We start from the raw sequence: 21,849 nt of genomic DNA on the forward strand, positions 1-21,849 counted from the left end.
ATGGGGTCTAGGCATTCTAAACTGTGGCTTAACTTATCGTGTACCACAATGCCCCAGATAACAGTAATCTTCACTATTTCATGGAATTATATGAAAGATTAAAAACACATATGAAAAATAGATTTAAAAGTATTTCATCCCTCCTACAGCCCTGCCACATGTTTACATGTTTGTTTCTGTGTATCACTCAGATAAGGCAGCGGGTTACTCTCTGGCTTGTTTTCAATCTTTTTATCTATGCTCTTCTTTAGATAATTCTAAACTTTTGTGGGACATAGATAAATGGTTGAAGAATGTTTTGTGTATAAATACACATGTGTATCTGTGTCAAATACCCATAAGCTAGCAATCATATGTTATCAAATATTATGCAAGTTTGAAGTGAACCCAAACAAGGAGATTACATCGAATGGATTTACAAATACTGCTTGTGTTTTAGATTCTCTCAATGTCTAAAAATGTTTTCTAATCCTTTGCTCTCTAAATGTGGTCCAAGATCTATGAGGGTCCATAAACTATTCATTTCAAGTGACAAGGAGAACTTTGCTTAGTCCACTAATTTTGGGGGTGAAGAGTTTCTTAATTTCCATTCTGGCACGAACTCTGTTCTATTCTCACAGGCTGATAAACAATAGTTTATTTGTAATTGTGCTGCTGAATAGCATTGAGCTAGTTGAACCTTAGTTTGCTCATTCATAGTCTTCTCTGTTGTCTTTGGGGAAATGGCTGGTTACATTTCATAGTTGCACTTTCTTCTGTATCGCAGACTTCTCTTTATTTAGTAAGCAATGGGAAAGGAGACAGTGTTAGGGTTCTCCAGGGATACAATAAGAACAGAGATATTCAAGAGGGGGTTTCTTATGGGAGTTGGCTCGCACAATTATGGAGGCAGAGAACTCCCACAATTTTCTGTCTGCAGGCTGGAGAACGGAAAACCTGGTGATGGGATTTAGTCTGTGCCTGAAGGCCCAACAATCAGAAGAGCTGATGGTGCACTCTTAGTCTGAGACCACAGCCAGAAGTCCTGGGGCTGCTGGTGGAAGGGCCATGATCTGAAGACCTCAGTCACAGGGCAATTGTCATGTCCAAGGGTGAGAGGACGTAGATGTTCCAGGAGAGAGTGATTATGCCCTTCCTCTCCTGGTTTGTCCTATGTGAGCTGGCCTCTTGCGCATTGGATGATGTGCCCCACATTGCTGGGCCTTTGTGATTTTAATAGTTTACTGGCTTTCTGAGTATCTCCTAACCCGGTCAAGTTAACCCAAGAAATGAACTCTCTCAGCTTCTTATTTCCCATTACAGGAGGGCAGAGATTACAGACTTTCTAAGGAAAGATGTTTACCCTCATCTGCACTCTGGGGCCCTGGGAATGCCATCCCTGGCATTATGAATACTGCTTTAGTGAAGGGGGGTGAGACAATCTTAGTCACCTAAACCAAACCACCTTGAGGCAAAGCATTGGTACTACTTTCTGAAAGTTTGAATCACAACCTGATCCTTGGGGGAAGGCAAAAGGGGAAGCGGTGACGTACTAAGAAATGAACTCCGAGGAACATAAACCAAAGTGCAAATTTTGTTTTTGAAATTAAATTCAACAACTCGATGCTTGTTCTGGTGGTGTTTTTCATTTGGAGAACCATATTTCATAGTAGCTTGACTCACCTGTGGGTTCTTTGTTTACTGTCACCAGCCAGGAAAGCCTCAGGTGGATCATGGCATGCTTGAAGGGAGGAGAGAGGGAGGAACTGGTGACCAGTTGCTTTAGGAATGCGTATGTGCCACCTCTCAACCAGCAGCCTTGTCAAGGCAGTGTAGTTCCTTACAGCTTTCACGCTCAGACACCTGACACTGGTCTGTCTCTGTCCTCTCTGGCTGCTGATGCTTCTTCTTAATGGCCTCCAGCATCTGAACCTGCTATTTTAAGAACAACACCTGCACCCAAAGATTGGCCTTCGCCTGACAGTTACCTTGCAGACTTTGTTCTCAAAACAGTGTGTTTCTGTGGCTGGAGTTTTAGAGCAGCCTCCCTGAGTAGAATCAAGATAGGACAGCATATTCAGACAAATGTATTTAAGACAAAAAGGTTTCATCTTATATGAAGTTATCTAAAATATGCTTAATTTTCACCCCCAAATGGCCACAATAGCCAGAGCTAAGCTGGTCCAAAGCCAGTAGCCTGGAGCTTACTCCCAGTCTCCCAAGTGGGCAATGGGCCCCAGGATTTGACCCATCTTCTGCTGCTGTCCTTGGCCATAAGCAGGCTGCTGGTCAGAAGTGGAGCAGCCAGGACTCGAACTGCTGCTCACATGGGATGATGATACCATACATGGAAGCCCAGCTTACTATGCCTCAATACTAGCCCACATTTTGATTTCTGATCTCAAACTTTTCAAAAGGTCTCAGATGTGTTACTTTTAGAAGAGTCAAGAGAATGACCAGTGCGGTAGTGTTTAAGGCTAAGCCTCTGCCTGCAGTGCCAGCATTTCCATACAGGTGCTAGTGGTTTGAGTTCCAGCTCTTTATTTCCAGTCCAGCTCCCTGCTAATGGCCTGGGGAAGCAGCAGAGAATGGCCAAATGTTTGGGCCACTGCACCCACGCGGGATACCTGGAAGAAGCTCCTGGCTCCTGGCTCCTGGCTCCTGGCTCCTGGCTGTTTAGGTTTGGACTGGCTCAGCTCTGGCTATTGCAACCATTTGAGCAGTCAACCAGTGACTGGAAGATTTCTCAGATTTTTTTCCTCTCTTTTTCTGTAATTCTGCTTTTAAAATATAAAAAAAATAAATCTTTAAAAAAAATCCAGGAAGTAAAATAGAAATATTTTAAAATATCTTATTCCCTTGCATAGATATTTTTATTATATCAGCTTCATTTAAATAATTCATTAAAGTGTACCTTTTAGTGGTTTTAATGGTATATTTATAGCTATATACAACTCATCAGTCAATTTTGTATTATTTTTATCATCAAAAAGAAAACTGTTAACTTTTAGCAGTCAGACCTCTATGCCCTGTTGCATCCAACCCTAAGCAACTACTAATCTACTTTCTGTATTTTTATATCTGCTTAACCTATTTCAGACAATAGGAATCCTATGTGTACTTCTGTAACACTTCTTTCATAGGCTCAGCCATGTTGTGGCATGTGTCAGGACCTCATGCTTTTATGGCTGAGTGATACTCCACTGTATGGGTGTACCAGCTTGATTCATCCACTCATCAGTTACTGGACATTAAAGTGGTTTCTGCATTTTGAGGTAGGAGTAGTGCTTCTGTAAATATTTGGGTACAAGTTTTTGTCTGGGCATGTTTTCTTTTGTCCTGGTATGTTTCTACGTGTGGAATTGCTGCATCACATGGTAACTCTATGTTTAACAGTTTAAGAACCCAGTAGACTAAAGTGGATATGCATTTTTACCTTCTTTCCAGCAACACATGTGGATTCCAATTTTTCCAGTTTTTTGTCAACACTTGTTTGTATCAGTCTTTTTGATTGCAGCCATCCTAGTAGATGGAATGATATTTCACTGTGGTGTTGACTTGCATCTTCCTGATAGGTGTTAAAGTTAAGCATTTTTCCCACATTCTTCTTGGCCACTAGTATATCTTTGACAAATGTCTGTTCAGGTCCGTTGTAGCCATTTTTAAGTTGGGTTACATTTTTTATTATTTATTTATTTATTTTTTTATTATGTGATACAGTTTATAGGCACTGGGATTCCCTCCACCTCTCCCACAACCCTCCCCCCATGGTGGATTCCTCCACCTTGCTGCATAACCACAGTTCAAGTTCAGTTGAGATTCCTTCATTGCAAGCATATACCTAACATAAAGTCCAGCATCTTATTGTCCAGATAAGTTCAGTGGTTTCTTGGGGAGACCTTCTCTGGTCTGAAGGTAGATTTATTATTGAATTTTAAAACTTTATATATTCTAGATACAAATTCCTAGTAAGATGTATGATTTGCAAATATTTTATGGGTTGTTGCTTTACTTTCTTCATGATGTTCTTTGCAGCATAGAATTTTTTAAAATGAATTTCAATTTATCACTTTTTTTTCTTTTTCACTTATATCCATGGTGGCACACTGAAGAAGCCATTGTCAAATCTAAAGTAATGCATATTTATATATGTTTTCTTCTAAGAATTTTATAGGTTCACCTTTTTACATTAGATCTTGGATTCTTTTCATTTAATTTTAACATATGGCATGAGATAAGAGTTCAGTTTTGTTCTTTTGCACATTGCTGTCCTGTTTTCCCAGTGTTACACTCTGGATGTGTCCCCTAAAGCTTATGTACTGGAAGATTCATTTCCAGTGCAACAGTATTAGGAAGTGGGTTTTTTGGGAGGGTTCTAAGTAATGTGGATTTTACTTTCATAAATGGATTAGTGCTGTTATTAAAGGGCTTGACAAAGGGAGTTTGCTCCTCTCTCACTTCCCACCTCCTGCTCTCTGAGAACACAGTATTCCTACCTTCTGGGGGATGCAGTGTTAAAGGTGGCATCATAGAGACAAAGCATCATAGGCTCTTAGACAACCAAGCTTCCAGTACCTTGATCTCGGTCTGCAGTTCTGTCTTCCTGCCAGTACCACCCTGGCTTGATTACTTGGTTACTGTTGCTTTATATTAAATTTTAAAATTGGGCTGTGAATCTTCCAACGTTGCTTACATCTTGCAAGATGTATTGGCTATTCTGAGTTCCCATAAATTTGGGGATAAGTTTGTCAGTTTCTGCGAAGAACTCACTAGAGATTTGGATGAAGATAGTGTTGAATATATAGATTAATTTGGGAGTGTTGGCATCTTTCTTTGTGTGTGATCTTTTATTGCTTGTAGTAGAGGCCTACAGCATTGTTAGTATACAATTACATGTAGTTTTATATATCTGAACAACACCTTTAAATAAGCTTCTCTAGGCAAGACGGTTATCTGTCTTATAAATCTATTATTCCATTGTACGTCTTGATAGCCTACCATCGCTCCTAGCCATGTTTAAGCGTTAAATAGTGCATTATTATTTCACATAAATCAACCAGAGATGTGTGATTTCATAAATTTTGCATTTGCAAGACAGTATTTTAAATGCTTTACTGATTCATGAGAACCCAGAGCAGAAGCCTGTACACAAATCAGGACCTGAGAAATTTCAATAAAATTTACTATCACAATTATATCTTATCACAAAGTTAATGCATGCATATTTCAGAAGTATTTTAATTTAGTCCAAAAATAAAAGTAAAACTTGAAGAGTGGTGTTTTTGTTGTTGTTGTTAGAGTATGGTAAGCTGTTGTGATAATAAGCCAGGAGTGTTGGCATCTTAAACAGCCTTAAGTTTTGCAATTTATAAGCATAGTAGGCTTTCATTTTAAAAAACTTTTAATAAATGATTTGTAGTCTTTACGAAATAAGTTTTGTATTTCTGCTACTGAATTTATTTCTAAGTATTTTATTCCTTTGGGTATCAATGCAAATAGAACTGGTTTTTAATTTCACTTTGAGGTTAGTTATATTACAAGTGTATAGATGCACAATTTTTATATTCTATTTCTCATAAATTTGCTGAAGTAATTTATTATCTTAATAATTTTAATGTATTCTTGAAATTCTCTATCTGAAATACCATGTTAGCTGACCATAGAGACATTTTTACCTTTTTCTTTCCAACGTGGATGCTTTTTTTCCTTTGCTTTATCCTTATTCAAGTCTCTGGTACAATGCTGGATGAATGAAAGGGATAGAATTAGACATCTTTAAATAGGATGTTTTCTCTGGTTATGGTTTTTATAAATGTCTATTATTTAGTTGTGGGTTTCCTTCTAGTACTGGTTTGCTGGTTTGTTGAATTTTTTTTTTTTTGATCATGAAAGGTTTTGGATTTTATCAAATACCTTTATTTTGTCTCCTGAGATGATTGTGTGTTTTGTGTTTTTTATTTTGTTGATATGGTATATTAGATTAATTGATTTTCAGATGTTAAGCCAACCTTGCATCCTGAGATAAATCCCAATTGGCCATGGTTTATAATTCTTTTTGTATGGTGCTGGATTCAGTTTAGTAAAATTTTTTGGAGGATTTTTGTGTCCCTGATTGTATGTGATGTGGTATACAGTTTTCTACTCTGTCATGTCTTTGGTTTGAGTGTCATAGTAACCTTGGTTTCATGGTGTGAGTTGGAATGTGTTGCTTCCTCTTACATATTTTGGGAATTGTTCTCAAAGAATTAGCATTAATTCTTCTTTAAGTGTACAATTAATCAGTGAAACATCTGGAGTCAAATTTCTCTTTGTGTTTTTTATTATTGATTCAATCTCTTTACTTCTTATAGGTATACTTAGGTTGCCTATTTCTTGTTGACTTTTGAAGTTTGTCTCTTTCTAGGAATTAGCCTGTTTTGTCTATATCTTTTTATTTGTTAACATGTGACTTTTTAAATACTTTTCTTTTTTTTTCTCCCTAAGAATTTAACTATTTGAAAGGTGAAGTTACACAGAAAAAGGAGAGACAGAAAAGTCTTCCACATGTTGAATCAATTCTAAGCAGCTGCAATGGCTAGGGGTTGAGTCAGGCCATAGGCAGGAGTTTGGGAACTCTAGCCACATCTCCCTCATATGTGGCAGTGGCCCCGTACATGGCCATCTGCTACTGCTTTCCTAGGTGCATTAGCAGGGAGCAGGATCAGAAGTGGAGCAGCTGGAACTCGAGCCAGTGTCCATATACAGGGTACCAGTGTTGCAGGCAGTAGCTGTGCTGGCCCTATACCCATTCCTTTACAGTCCTTTCTATAAATCCATCAGCATTGTCTTCTGTTTCATTTCTGAGTCCAGTTATTTGAGTTTTAGCTATTTTTTTTTCTCTGTCTACCTAATGGCTTGTCAGTTTTGGTTATTGTTTCTAAGAATCAACTTTAGTTTCATTGATTTCTTAGGGTTTTCACTTCTCTTTCATTAATTTCTACTGTCATTTTGTTATTTCTTTCTTTTTTACTTTCTTTTAGTTTCTCTTCTTTTTCAATATCTTTAGGTTGTCAATTTGAGATTTTAAAATTTAGACATTTATAACCAAAAATTTCATTCATTACTACTTTCTTTTGAGTTATGAAAATATTATATATAGTGATATTTTAATTTTTGAGTGATTTTTTCCACTGTTTTTAGAGTCATTTCTTTAGTGGTTGTTCTGGTATTAACCATATATATCATGGCTTATCAGAATTTTATATGGAAACATTATTTGTATAAAGCATTGTTGTTCCCCCGCTTTTAAAAAATTTTTGTTTTTTATAATATAGTTCCATGGACTCAGGGATTTCCCCTCCCACCCTTCCCATTCCTTACTCCCCCACACTGTTTTCCCCTATATTATCACAACAGCATAGTCCTTCAGCAATAGTCACAACTAAGTCGTTCATTCTGCTGTTTCTTTCATGACATTATAGGTATGGACAATGGTAGAAAACCCTGCCTCCTATTGCCAAGATTATTTCTATTATCTTTGTATTGATTATATATAGATATAATTGTTCTATATGTCACTTCTACAAGTGTTACAAACTCAATACAGATTTAGCTTGCTTTATGTGAGTATAATGTTGAGACTTCTTGAAGAATTTGAGAGAAGTACTCAAGGCAAGAGGAAGATGGCCACTACAGGGCAAGAGTGTATGTACAGGCTGTTCTCCCTGGAGAAGTGGTAAGCAGACAGGCTCAGAGCAGGTCAGGATGGATGAGGACCTGCGAACCACACTGAAAGCCCCCATCAGTAAGAATGGAATTGGCAAGTCACCGCTGTTCTTGAAGTTCATAGATGACACTTTAATCAAGAGTTTAAATAACTAATGAATGTTGACTTTAAGGTGAAAACAATTTTAGTGGGTAGAAGTCAGGCTACCCTTACAATATTGGATACTGCTGGACAGGAGAGGTTTTGAACACTAAATCCCAGCTATTCAGAGGTCTGCAGGGTGCTATTTTAGTTTAATGTCAGGAGAAGGGACACTTTTGTTAAACTGGACAGTTGATTAATAACAAACTGTGTGATAATTAACATAGTAGACATGCCAATTGGAAATAATTGTGGTAAGGAGGATTGTGAACTCGACAGAAATGTAGATCTGAAAATTGCATGAAGGCATTCTATGTTATTTATTGAGGCAAGTGCCAAAACACGCAATGGTGTCCTATGTGCTTCTGAAAAGCCTGTTTAAAAGACATCGTTAAGACACTGGGCCGGGGAAGCATGGGACCCAGAATGACGGAGTCCAGCTGTCCTACAGGGAAGCAGGCCCGTGTCAACCACCTCTAGTGGGTACTGTTCTGTATTATAAACTCTGTTATAAACTCTGGAAAATCCCATCTCTTGCCTGGTTTGTCAAATAGTGACACCATTCTGTATATGTTCTTGAATGTTATGAGGTGACCTTGTTTGGTGTCATGGCAGTAAACAATCACAAGAAATCCCACTCATCAACTTTCTCAGTGTTACCATAAGCAGGCACGGTTTGCGGTCTGCAATTTTTATGTAACATAAATTAGGTGTACCTTTAACATTATGTGTTTGATATTAGGATTTACATTATCATGTAATTTGAGAAAGAAACCATCTCTATTATATGATGGCACCCCTTTTGGTTAAATACTTTCAATTACTGAATCATTTGGTATGCAGAATTCTGGAATTCTAGGGAGGTAAACAGTTATCATTAAACCTGTGGAAACAACTGTAAGCAGAAGTTCGTAGCTTTGCTAGGAAGTTCAAGATTCTTTTCTAGCACTAAGCTAAACCCATTCTATAGAATATAACCAGCCAATTTGTCTTGATAATGCTCCTAGAATATTATGGACATGTTATCATTGACAAGTTAAAGAGATATGCCTCTAGAATATTTTTGACACATTAAAGAGATTTTAGCTCCTACATGATTAGTCCAGTTGCTTACCTGGAGTTTTAATGCTGTGATAGATCTATTGAACTTATGGTCCTTTGCACAGCATTTTGGGTCAGTGTGGTGTTTTTGGTTTCAGGTCATACATGCATAGTATGTTTGCTGTTACTCTGGTTGTAGTTAAAACTTTCAGAACCACCATTTTTTCCCCCATTGTAGATGTTGATACTGTTTTTTCAGTTTCCTTTGTTGTAGCTTTGTGAAGTGTTGATAAACATCCATGTCTATGGCTTTTGTAAATGTCAGAATCTGTTTTTGTATTTTGAGAGGTAGGAGTAGGGACAAAAATTGCTTAATGGTGATCTGGGGAAGGCATTTTGCTCTCAGTTGCTTCTATCTGTGGAAGAATACTATTGCAGTGAAAACTTGTGATCATTTACTTTAACAAGTAATCAGTAGTTTATTAAATAAAATCAAACTTGTACAGACTAATCAGCTTTCCATAGTATTAAAAAAGGAGTTGATAGGAGAAAGAAGAACAAGTACATATTTGTAACTTTCGTTGTATTAACCTTGTTTATCACTCCTGGTTCTCTTCATTTGTTTTTGTGAATACAAATTATCATCTGCAGTATCTCCTTAGTCTCAGAGAACTTGTTTCCTCTCATAGCTTTTGTGTAGTTATTGGCAAATATATTATATTTTATTATTTTTTGCTCAATAATATGAGACATGAGCATTATACAATTGTTTCAAATCAAGAGAAGGAGAAGCACATGCATTTATACTTTCTTTTGTAATTACCTGACAGCCTTCACCGATGCTCTTTCTTGTGTTGCGTATGGATTTGAGTTACTGTCTGGCACTCCAGCCTGAAAAAAATATCTGTAGTATTCCTCTACGTCATATTCTCAAAGCAAATTCATTTTTAAAGAAAAATCTGGAAATTAATATCACCTTAATTTTTAAAAAATTATTTATTCAGAGTTACAGAGAGAAAAGGGGAGACAGATCTTCCATCCACTGGTTCACTACTCAGATGACTGCAATGGCCAAAGCTGGGTCAACCTGCTCACAGAGGTCCAAGCACTTGGGCTGTCTTCTACTGCTTTTCTTGGGTGTATTATCAGACAGCTGAATGGGAAGTAGAGCAACTAGGACATGATCTGGCACCCACATGGGGTACCAGCATCACAGGTAGTAGGTTTACTGGAGATGTCGTAACACCAATTTCTAGTTCTAAAATTTATTCTTCCAAAGCTTCTGTCTAGCTAATGAAATTTCATGGTCATCTGATATTTGTAAGACTTAATTTACTGTTTCTCTGTTCAACCTTCATTTTTGACTAAATTTCAATGGTTAAAAAAGAGAGAGAGAGAGTGACTGGACATTTGGTCCAATGGTTGAGATACACATTCCCAAACCAGAGTTCCTGGGCTTGATTCCTGACTCTGGCTATTGATTCCAGCTTCCTACCAATGCTGACCCTGGCAAGCAGCAGTGATAGCTTAAGCAGTTGGATATTTGTACTGATTTGGGAGACCTGGAATGCACTCTCATCTCCTAGCTCCAGATCTGGCTCAACCCCAGCCATTACAGGCATTTGGGGAATTAATCAGCCAATGTGAACTCTCTTTAGCTACTTTGCATTCTCTCTCTGCTTTCCAAATTAAAAGGCAAAGCACACTGCCCTCCATAGAATTGAATATCTCATAACTTTCTGGCTCTTCATTTCCATATAGCTTTCTCATTTCATAAACTAGAAAACAGAGAAGTAGAAATTCTTTAAATATTCAAGAATGTTTAGTGACTTTGATTGCCCTTGATATTCCTACTGCTGGAGTGTTCCCCTTCCTTTCCTTTAATATGCTAGTATACAAATAACTTCCCCTAAGATACCTACCTCTTCTTACTAGTCACCACCTAATCCTAGCCACTGAAATGGAACTCTGTGCCTGGCCTGAACTTCCTTCAAAGTTTCTAACAGAAGTTTGAGACACATGTTTGTTTAAATGGCTATTGTTCTCTACATAGTCTCCTTTGATTCATAATCTCAGATTCTGCCATAATGGCCAGCCCTGAACAGATGCTTATTAAACGTTTATGGTTTTATGAATAATTTAGTCAAGCCCAGAGCTAGTAAAGATTATCCCTCCAGATGAAGTACGTTTATATCATGGTTCTCTAGTGGAAGAAGATGGTGAAGATGGTGGTGACAGCTAGGTGATCTGTAATGACATCTGTGAACGAGGTGACCTCCAAATAGATTTCATGTCATCTCCAGAAATTTCAAGGGAAGTAAAGAAAATGCCTTTTCAATCCAACTAATTCCCCTTTCTCTAGTTCTGTGTTTATCAGTTAAGTGCCCAAAAATACCTGAAACAAAAATGAATGACTTAGAACTGAGAATCCAGTTTCTTGGGAGATTATGCTTCTTTTTGTTCAGGTGGCAATCTGGTATTTAATCTCTTTGGGTTTCAGTAGAATGAATGTAACTTCCCAGATCTCTAAGAAAACTGCTCTTGTTTCCAGAGCTAAGCTCAGAAATGGGACAAGATCTATCTGTGACTAGTGTCTGTGTGGTTCATCTGTCCAAACCCAAACCACACATTGTGTTCTTAATGAGACTTGCCTACTAAAGCATTTCCATTTGTGTTTTCATCGAAGAACTTACCAGCAAAGTGTAGGCGGTATTTGAGGGGGGTGTGTGTGTTGTGTGTGTGTGTGTGTGTGTGTGTGTGTGTGTGTGTATAATTGAATTACCTGGATCTCTTTGTCAGAGTTTTCAGGCAGAAGCAGGGCAGCATTGGTGTAGGTTGTTGCTACTGTACTTGAGAGTGAACACTTGTAAAGTTACACTGAAACGTGAAAAGAGGTTAAAAGGATGAGGCTGGGAACAGACATGGAGGCCAGAAGGTGAAGCTGTAAGATGGAATATTAAGCAGCAAGTGAAAGAAAGCAAAGTGTAATAAAAGCTGGAGACATGGAAAGATCCTAAGAGGAAGGGAAGGATAACTGAGAATGGAGAATTGAAAAATAAGCAGAATCGATGAGTTGGATTGGTACCCAGTTTTCCCCAGCTGCAGTGGGTGCACTTTGTAACCAGTAGATGCTGAACTTGAATTTTTACCATTCACCTTCTCTGCTAGAGTTATCACCCAAGGCTTTATAATCAAAGTACTTTTTCTTGGTTGCTTTGGTTCACTAATCCAGCAGGAACCAATATTCATTTATTCATTTAAGTGTGCTAAAACAACTGTGTTCCAGCAGGGACATGACTATGAATAAGATGAATAGAGAGGTGGCAATAGATTAAGTTAAATGATATTGTTTGGTGTGATGAATATGTACATGATATTATAAGAGTAAGGCAGCAGGGTGTCTCACCCAGACTCACATCCTTATAGATTGAAATTAAGATAAATTAAGACAATTGGATCTTTTTAATTTTGATTTTTTTATTGTTCTTGGTATTTCCCATGATAACAATTTTGTAAGTATAGAATTTCCCTCTTCCTCACCTCCATTCCTCTCCATCTTATCTTTCTTGCTCATGCTAACATCTCTTGGACCTAGCAGTGCCTAAATATATGTTAGAAGCTGAATAAAAATCAGTTGAATAATTGGATGAAACAAAATCTATCTTTATTACTTAATTTGCTTGATTTGGAAACAGACCCAGTGGGTAATTCTGTCACAAATTCTGTTGTTGGATTATTAAACCTTCATTATGAAAGAGAACAAGGCCCAGGGGCAATGGATCAGTTCACTAATTTCCCCCTTTTCAAGCTCCTGGATCCCATATGGGTGCTGGCTCATGTCCCAGATGCTCCACTTCCCATCCAGCTTCCTTCTTGTGGCCTGACAAGGCAGTAGAGGATGGCCAAAGCCTTGGGACCCTGCACCTGTGCAGAAGACCTGGAGGATTCTCCTGGCTCCTGGCTTTGGATTAGCTCCACTTCAGCCATTGTGGCCATCTGGGGAGTGAACCAGCAGGTGAACGATCTTTCTGTCTCTCCTTCTCTTTGTAGATATGCCTTAACAATAAAAATAAATAAATCTTAGAAAAAGAGAAAAAAATGATCTGTAAATACTGATGAATTAATCTGGTATTTATTTGCTAAGGTATTATGAATTCTAAAGTTTTCGTTTGAATTCTCAAGTAACTGTGACACCAGGAGGAGTCAGTAGAGTATCAAGAAGGTAACCACATTTCTTTAAAGAAAAATCAGGGAAACAGGGATGAGATTTGGCCTACTGGCTAAGACAGGAGTTGAGAGCCTACATCCCATATCAGAGTGGTTGTATTTGAGTGCTGTTTCTGCTCCAGCCTCCAGCTTTGTGCTAATGTGCACCCTGAGAGGCAACAGGGAATAATTACTGTTAAAAATCACTTTCTCTCGATTATATAACATCTAGATATTTACATTTACTTTGTTTTTTTTTTTTCATGATACAGTTTCTTAAGCTCAGGGATTTCTCCTTCCACCCTCCCACTGTTTTCCCTATATTGTAACAATTATGTAGTCCTTCAACAACAGTCACAGCCCATTATTCTTCTATTTAAGAGTATCATGACATTGTAGAAATAGACAATGGTAGAAAGTCTAGCATCATATTAAATTTCTTTTAATGATTAAAAAAGTCAAGGGAACTTGTGCATTGTGCTCACAGAAATACTGCAGTATTACCTAAATGCAGCTTTAACAATGCACTGAGGCAAGTGGGTTTTCCTGGAACATACCAGTCATGGTTGAACTAGAAATTTGCAGAGTGTTAAAAACCGATGTTTACCAGCAGTTACCTCTGTGCACCACAAAGAAATTAGTTGCCAACTAAGTTTGCAAAGGAGACCAAATAGTGGTTCCAGAGGGACTTCCTTCATTGTAAAACTCCCATAGGTGGTATGATAGCCAAAGACAATTTCAAATGAGAAGATTTACCAAGTCTGGGACAAGTTGGTTAGTCATTCTGAGCTTGCTACCTTGTATATGAAATATAGATATTGTGATTCTTAGCCAACCTCATGGAATTACTGTGAAGATCAAACTAGGTAGTATAAGTGGAGGAATTTTGAAAACCAAATAGTTATATAACTTTTAAAAAATATTTATTTTTATTGCAAAGCCAAATATACAGAGAGGAGAAGAGACAGAGGGGAAGATCTTCTGTCCGATGATTCACTCCCCAAGTGGCCACAACTGCTGGAGCTGTGCCAATCTGAAGCCAGGAGCCTGGAACCTCCTCTGGGTCTCCCACGTGGATGCAGGATCCCAAGGCTTTGGGCTGTCCTCGACTGCTTTTCCAAGCCACAAGTGGAGAACTGGATGGGAAGCAGGGCTGCTGGGATTAGAACCAGCACCTATATGGGATTCCAGTGCGTTCAAGACAAGGACTTTAGCTACTAGGCTACCACGCCAGGCCATATATAACTTTTAATCTTTTGTAGTTTGTATTCAGTTCCAGAGCCCTTGCTTTGATGACAGCTTACCACTTACGATAATGCTTAGAATCTCTTCGGTTGTGTATAGTGTAGCAAGCAAAGCTGCTACTTGCAGCACTGACTTGCCATATAAGCACCAACTCTTAGTCTCAGCTGCTCCACTTCTGATCTATTTCCCTGCTGATGTACCTGGGAAAGAACTGAAGGATGATCTAAGAGCTTAGGCCCCTGTACCCATATAGGAGACCAGCAAGAAGCACCTGACTCAGCCTGTACCAGTCCTAAGTGTTGCAGCCATTTGGGGAGTGAATCAGTGGATAAACCTATTGCTTTCTGTAACTGTCTTTCCAAATAAATTAATAACAAAACAAAACAAAATTCAAGATTTAAAAAAAAAGAAAAGAATTTTATTCTGGGTCAAAAGATTTAGGAAATGGGTATAATAGTGAAAAATTATTATAAAAGACTAGTCCTCTAATGAAGCATCCCAAAGCACAAGCATCTGCACATATCTTTTTAAAGAACACCCTTTTATTGATTTAGGAAGAACTTTAGGCCCTCTGGACTTCTCACTGAAGCTAATATGGAAAACTCACGCACCCTAGAGACTTGGCTGACTAATTGGACAATCTGCACCAATGTGATGGCTCCAGCTGTCCAAATAAAAGCTGCCTGGATGGCTGAAGCCTCAGAGCAAACCTACAAGGGGCAGGACCCAGAGCAAAAATCCAGTGCAGGGAAGAAGGCCAGCATGCTGCTCTCCCATCTTTGTTAGACTAAAAGAGTTTATTTAAACCCTAACTAAAAGAAACTAAGTACCAGTTAGTGCTAGCAAGGTTGATCTTTATCTGTCTTTGTTGGCCTGAGAAAATTGGAAGGGATCTTGTAAGACCAACCCCGCTCCCCAGACCAGCTGTAGCCCCACCCCCCTTGCTGTGAACATGTCCTGCACAATGCCCACTTGGTCAGTCTGTAGCTGTTCCTTGAGTTAAAAGATTGCTGCAGGAGTCCAGTGCCCTCCTACGTGAGTGGCCACATGTAGGGGTTGCCCATTACCTTGCACACCACCCGATCAGCATTGCCCCAGTCTAGTTTTGGTCCAGATCAGGAATTGCCTTGCAAAAGACTTTGTGGCCCCTCCTGGTTTGATCTTCCTTGCAAGGGCTCTGTCCCAGCACCTGTGAGCCCTCACCCTGGGGGATGGCTAATGTGCTAATTACCCCGAACCCAAAAATGTAAGCTGTAAACAGATGAGAGCTGTGTTTATAATCAATCAGTTTTATGACCTTCTGATGGTGATGATATCAGTGGCGTTTACACTGAGAGACCGCACAGTGCTCCCCAGCAGCTGGCCGCTGATGGTGCTTCAGGCAGGGGACGCAGAGGTGGCCTATTAATTGTAGCATTTGTATGGACAGGAATGTTACCCTGGCCAAATGGGCAGTCTCGGACCTCTTGGTTGCCAGATAAATTACTTTTCAGAAATCTTCAAGTTAGCTTGGATGGTTTTCAAATAATCCATAGTTTGGGGGATTGCGGGCTTACACTTTCCCCCAAATGAAAAACTGAAAATGCTTTTTTTCTGAGCTGTAACTTGATATTTGCATGAATTGAAGACATCAGGGAGACATTAATCCCAAGGTGAGGGGGTTGCTTAGCTTGGACGCCCAAAGAAGTTCTCACCTCTTCTGACATTAGGACGACCTGTGGCGTATTGCACTTGTTCTCCACCCAACACACCTGAGCTGGGGATGTCTAGGCAGCAGATTCCCACAGACAACGTAGCCATCCTAAAACTTGGAGGACCCACGTAAAGTGTCAATATCATAAGATGTGGCAAGGGATGTCTTTCCACCAATATGTAGTTTTTACTCAAAGTCAAAATTGTTGGGTTCTTAAATGAAAACTTGTGACTGCACAAGTTAGAGTTGTAACAGCTTTTGGTATCTGTAAAATATGAGTTGTGAGGGGCCCAACAGAGAGAGTTGGGACATGGGGTGGGTGGGGAGAGGGTCAGCCATGCCTTCTCCTTTGGCACTGAGATCCTGTCGTGGGAAGTGGAGTGCATGTGAATGTGGCACACAGGCACAGATGTAGGTGCGTGAACTTGGGCTGCATTTTAAAACCATTTGCCAGGCAATCCCCAAAGGCAGGCTATTTTTTTTTCCCCTAAGCACCTTGCCCTTCATTTAGTGACCTCTGGGAAACTAGGTCCATCTGTTTCTCATTCATTTACACTTTACTCATCAAAATGTTGGTTTTGGTTGGATTCCTTTGTTTTCATTTCAAGAAACCTTTCAGAATGCAGAGAGGAGGGAAAAGATGGGTAATTAGCAAGAAGTGCTGATGACTTGAAGGTCTGTGTCCTGTTCCAGGCATGACTCAGGGTTCACTCTATGATGACAAGCAGATTTTTGCACATTCTTCTACTTCCCAGTTTCCCTAACTTATTTTTAAAAAGATAAAAGAAGCAATACAGGGCTTGGCTTTTGTTCCCCAGCCATATATTCAGCAGTAAGCTAGAATGTACAGGATCTCATGAGAGGACAGTTGTGGGATCTCCCACTTCACCTCTTCTTTCCCTTCCTCTTTTGTTTTTAAAGGGTCAATTGATTTTTCTTAGGTTCTTGAAAGCGAGTGAGTGGTTGGAAGCTACTCTTCTCATCAGCTTGAAGGAATAGGGACGCAGGGTTGAATATTGTAATAATCTTCCTTCCCCCCAATTTGTCCATCATCTTTGAAAATGAATTTTTGTGAGCTATTCAAAAAGCAAATGCAGTTTATATTCTGACCTTTTGAGGAGTTTTATGTTCCATTCTAGCTTTTGGTCAAAAGCAGTAGTTTCAGGCATTTTAAGTGGGGCCAAATTCCTTCCTGGCTTGCAGTTGTAAACTCGCTGGTCTTTGGGAGTAGAAATAAAGTTAGATTACATCCTGTCTCCCCCACCACCAAGGAGAGATAACTCCCTCCCTAGTCCATAGTTTACACATTCCTGAATAACAACCATAATCCAAACATTGTAGGCACATGAGGAGAACTGTCCCATGTAGAGCGTGCATGGCTGTGGATTATACATTCTATGCATTGTAGAGCCATAAGCAAGGTTCTTATTTGAAGAGGCAAGGTATTTGCTTGGTTGGCCTAAGGTATCCAGGTTGACTGTGGTAAACCTGTGGTACTATTACTAAGTGTCTCAATGACCTCTTACGACATGGATTATTTTTAATGATGTGACAACCAAGTGCCCAGAGAATTCATAAACTCACCTTCATTTTGCTCCCTGATAGCTTTACTTCGGGCCATGTGTACTAGATGGTGGGAAACCTATATGATCTGCAAAACTTCACTAACTGGGCAAAGGAAGCTTTGCCATTGTTAGGGTCCTGAGGAAGTTCTAGCATCACTACTAACAGCTGTGGCTTTACATTACCTGCTGTTCATGTGGGTGGCAGCCTAGTACACAGGCTGTGATCTACTGGGTCGAAATCTGAGATCTGCTCTTGAACATTAACTACAGCGAGCCATGAGCCTCATTATTTGCTACAGTATGCCATAGGTATAATAGTAGTGCCACATTTAGTTGGCACATTGGAAAATGACCATTTCTGTGGTGTCAGTGTGTCCAGTGAGGCTGACCTCAACTTGTGTCAAGTGGAGCTGGGGAGTGAGGATCACCATGAGTCCTTGTGAGTGGCGTGTGCTCAGGGCTTGTGGCTGGCGGGAACATGTGAAGTGCTTAATGTTGTGCTTAAATACATTTTATTTCCTTGGTGATAAAATACATCAATTACTTGAAAAACCATTACTGAAAAGTAGATTTTAAGGGAGAACACTTATTGGTTATCCACATCCTGTTTCAGAAATTAAAAATAAAGTGCCTGTCTTTGAATTGAGAAAGTAGTGTTTACTCAAGACTAGTATGTAGTATCTAGTATCTGGACTAGATACTAGGCTAAGCATTTATTATGGCAAGAAGACTGCATCACAGATGCTGTTGGCTTGTTGTTGTTTTTGTTTGCTTATTAAAATAGAAGTGGTCTCTCAAATACTGATACCCTGTGTCTTCTAGAATGTTTTGATGTCCTGCCTTAACACTCATCACCTAGGGTAGTCGTTGCTAAATGCCATAGACTGAGAGCCTATGCAGCAACAATTTCCGTCTGACATTTCTGGAGACCCAAAGTCCAAAGATCAAGGTATCACTAGTTGTGTCTTCTCCTGAGGCCCTTCTCCTTGGCCTGCTATGTCCTCCTATGGGCTTTTCTCTGTGTACCACCCTGATGTTGCTTCCCCTTCCTGAAAGAACATCAGTCCTTGGAGTAAGGCTTCCAAACATGTTTGTTTAAGGGATGCAGTTCAGTTCAGACCATACCACTTTAGTCTTCATGCTAATTTCCTATGGCTAGCATAACAAAACTTTAAGAATTGGGGGCCTATAAGTGTGGGCATTGTATTTGTCACAGTTCTGTAGTCTGAAAGTCCAAGGTCAACAAAGCATCTTGAGGGCCGGCGTTGTTGGTGTAGCAATGAAGCCCTCACCTACAAAACCAGCATCCCATGTAAGTGCCAGTTTGTTCAAGTCACAACAGCTCTGCTGCTGATCTAACTTCCTAATAATGTATTTCAGAAAACAGCTGATGATGTCCTCTGTGCTTGGGGCCTGCCACCCATGACAGGGAGTTGTATGAAATTCCAGCTTCATGACTTTGGCCTGGCCCAGCTCCAAGCCATTGATACAAGCTCCTTCTCTGTCCCTCCCTATATATAACTCTGCCTTTCAAATCAATAAAATAAAATAAATCTTTCACTTACCCATCCCCCTTCCTTGCACTTCCAAAAACCCTCTGAAGGCTTTATGAGAGAATCTTTCTTTGTCTTATCCAGTTTTCAGCGGTTCCAAGCATTCCTTGGCCTATGGAAGCATAATGCCAACCCCTGTCTGCCTCTCAACGTGGTCTTTTCTTCCTCTTTTTTATGACTCTTTTAATGAAAGGTATCATTGGATTTAGGGTCTACCCAGTTGATACAGGATGATCTTATCTGGAAATCCTTAACTCAGCTGTAACTACAAAAATTCTTTTCCAAGTAACATCACAATCATAGACTCCATGTGGACCTCTCTGTTGGGATGAGGGTAGAAGAACATCATTCAGGCTGATTAATCCATCAAATGAAGTATGTGGGGGAGATTTTCCACCACAGTTCAGTGTACTGGTTGTACAAGTCCTGTAAAGACACAGAAATTTCTTACTTTTTTTGTAATCTTTTTTTTACAAAGCCAAATCAGCTCACACTAGCTGTAGCTGAAATAGCTATATAATTATCAAAATACAGACCCCTCCTATAATGTGGGGATAGGGCTAAGTTGCATCTGCTCAAATGGGAACTTCATTTTCTAGCTCTTTTGAATCTTGGAGTGACCATGTGACATGTTCTGACCAGTAGGAAGTGAGTGTGAAAGATGTATGTCACTTCCAAGCTAAGACAGTTAAGTATTCAACATGATTTGCTCAGACTCTCCTCTTCTGGTGACCTTAGAGAAGCCAAACACACAAATGGTGCTGCCATAGGATTAAAGGGGACTGGGATACCTGTGTCAGCATTTGGGGAAGAGTTAGCCAGAAGAGGATACCATCCAGGAATCTCCTCATAAAACTTTACCTAAGAAATAAGCTTTTCCTATATTAAGTAACTGAAATTTGAGGATGATTTGGCATAGTTTGGCTTGATGGAAGAAAGAAAACAAGCAAAAGAAAGAGATGTGAATCTCCCATCATTTGGTTCACTATCTAAATGGCCAAAATAATTAGGGCTGGGCTGGCCTGAGGCCAGGAACCAGGAACTTCATCCGTGTCTTCCATGTGGGTGGCAGGGACCTAAGTACTTGAGCCATTATCTTCCACAGAAAACTTCACTCCAAGTGGAGAAGCTGGAACTTCAACCAGGCTCTTTGATACAAGATGTGAATGTTCCAAATGGCAGCTTAAACAATGGTCCTATGTATTTATACTTCTGTCCATAGTATTTGCAACACCTCTTTTGAAGGCCCTTCATATGAATGCATTTCAAATTGTTTTTGTTCCAGAATAAACATGTTTTTTTAACATGTATCTTTTAATTCCATTTTCTACAAATTTTTGAAAATACTCTCACATGCTATAAAGAAAGGCAAAGTCTATATTCATCCACTGTTTGGTAAAAGAGTGAGTTGTGAGTTAAATCCAAAAGCAACTTCTTCAAGAGCTACCATGAAGCAGGGGCAAGTGATAAGCATTAGGCTGTTAAGAAGGAACAATTGCTGCATTATGGGGTTTTTTTGACATTGCTGTTATTTCCTTCAGAGATTGTAGAGATGAAAGAATGTTTGCCTATACCAGGATTAAACAGGTAAGACAGGAAAAAAAATCAGTTCTCGGCTGAAGCAGCATAATGTGTGGTGAACACGTGCTTTAGTGTTAGTATTCTTATTGGTGATTTATCTCAGTAGTGGAAGTTATAGTGTTCCACTCAGATTTTCCTTGAGAAGAAAGCCACTGTGGTGGAGGGAACATGCCTTTTATCCTTCTATGCTACTAGCTTCTCAGCTATGGCCTCTGTAACAAGAGAGCTTAATCAGAGAAAGCACATAAATATATTTCATTCAAATGTTACATGAACTTGGACTCCTCCCTCAGGCAATGGTGCCCTGAGGAAATTGGCAGATATCTGTTAATATATTTTTATACTACATTTGGTGGAGAGAGAGAGTCATAGAAAGATGTGGAAGGACAAAGAGAGGATGATCCAAGAGTGGACCTGGGGGCTGCCAGGCCTGGCCCGTTAGTTCTGACTCCACTCATTGCTCTGAGCACAGAGCTAAGGCTGCAGCTTTGCTCCACATATAGGGAGGATGCCTCTTCCCAGGGAGAGACCCTCTCCTACACCTGCTATTGCTCAATTTTTATCTTAAAGCCTTCAGTCCACTAAGTTGCCCTATTTGGGGCTGCTGTGTTCTGAACTCCATCAGTTCCAATCGCCTCAACTGTCAGAAGCGATGACTGCTCAGAGTTGATTCTGTCTCCAGAAACTGCTCTTGATCTCAACTCCCTTGTTATGGCCTGAACTATGTCCCCTGCTTGTAACCCTCCATTCAACTGTTGAAGCCCAATCCTTCAGTACCCTAGAATGTGACTGTTGGGTCATGGGGGATATGGAGTAGTCATTAAAATGGGGCCATAATCTAGTCTGATTGATATCCTGATAGCAAAAGGAGTTGGGGACACAGAGAGACATGGAAATGCATTGGGGGAAGGAGATATATGTGGCAGAGGGATCACCCAGCCAAGAGGTAGCCATCTGCAAACCAAGAGAGGCCCTAAGAGGAACCAGTGCTGCTGGTCCCCAGATCTTAGATTTGCAGCCTGGAGGTCATACATTTCAGTTGCTTGGCCACTTCATCCATGGCATTTTGGTACATAAGCCTTAACCATCTAATATGAAACTGCTTCACTGAGAATCACAGCAAAGCTAGAGGCAGCCTCT

This window comes from Ochotona curzoniae, unplaced genomic scaffold, assembly GCF_017591425.1.
Source record: "Ochotona curzoniae isolate NIBS_2020 unplaced genomic scaffold, NIBS_Ocur_1.0 scaffold_4701, whole genome shotgun sequence".
NCBI lineage: Eukaryota > Metazoa > Chordata > Mammalia > Lagomorpha > Ochotonidae > Ochotona > Ochotona curzoniae.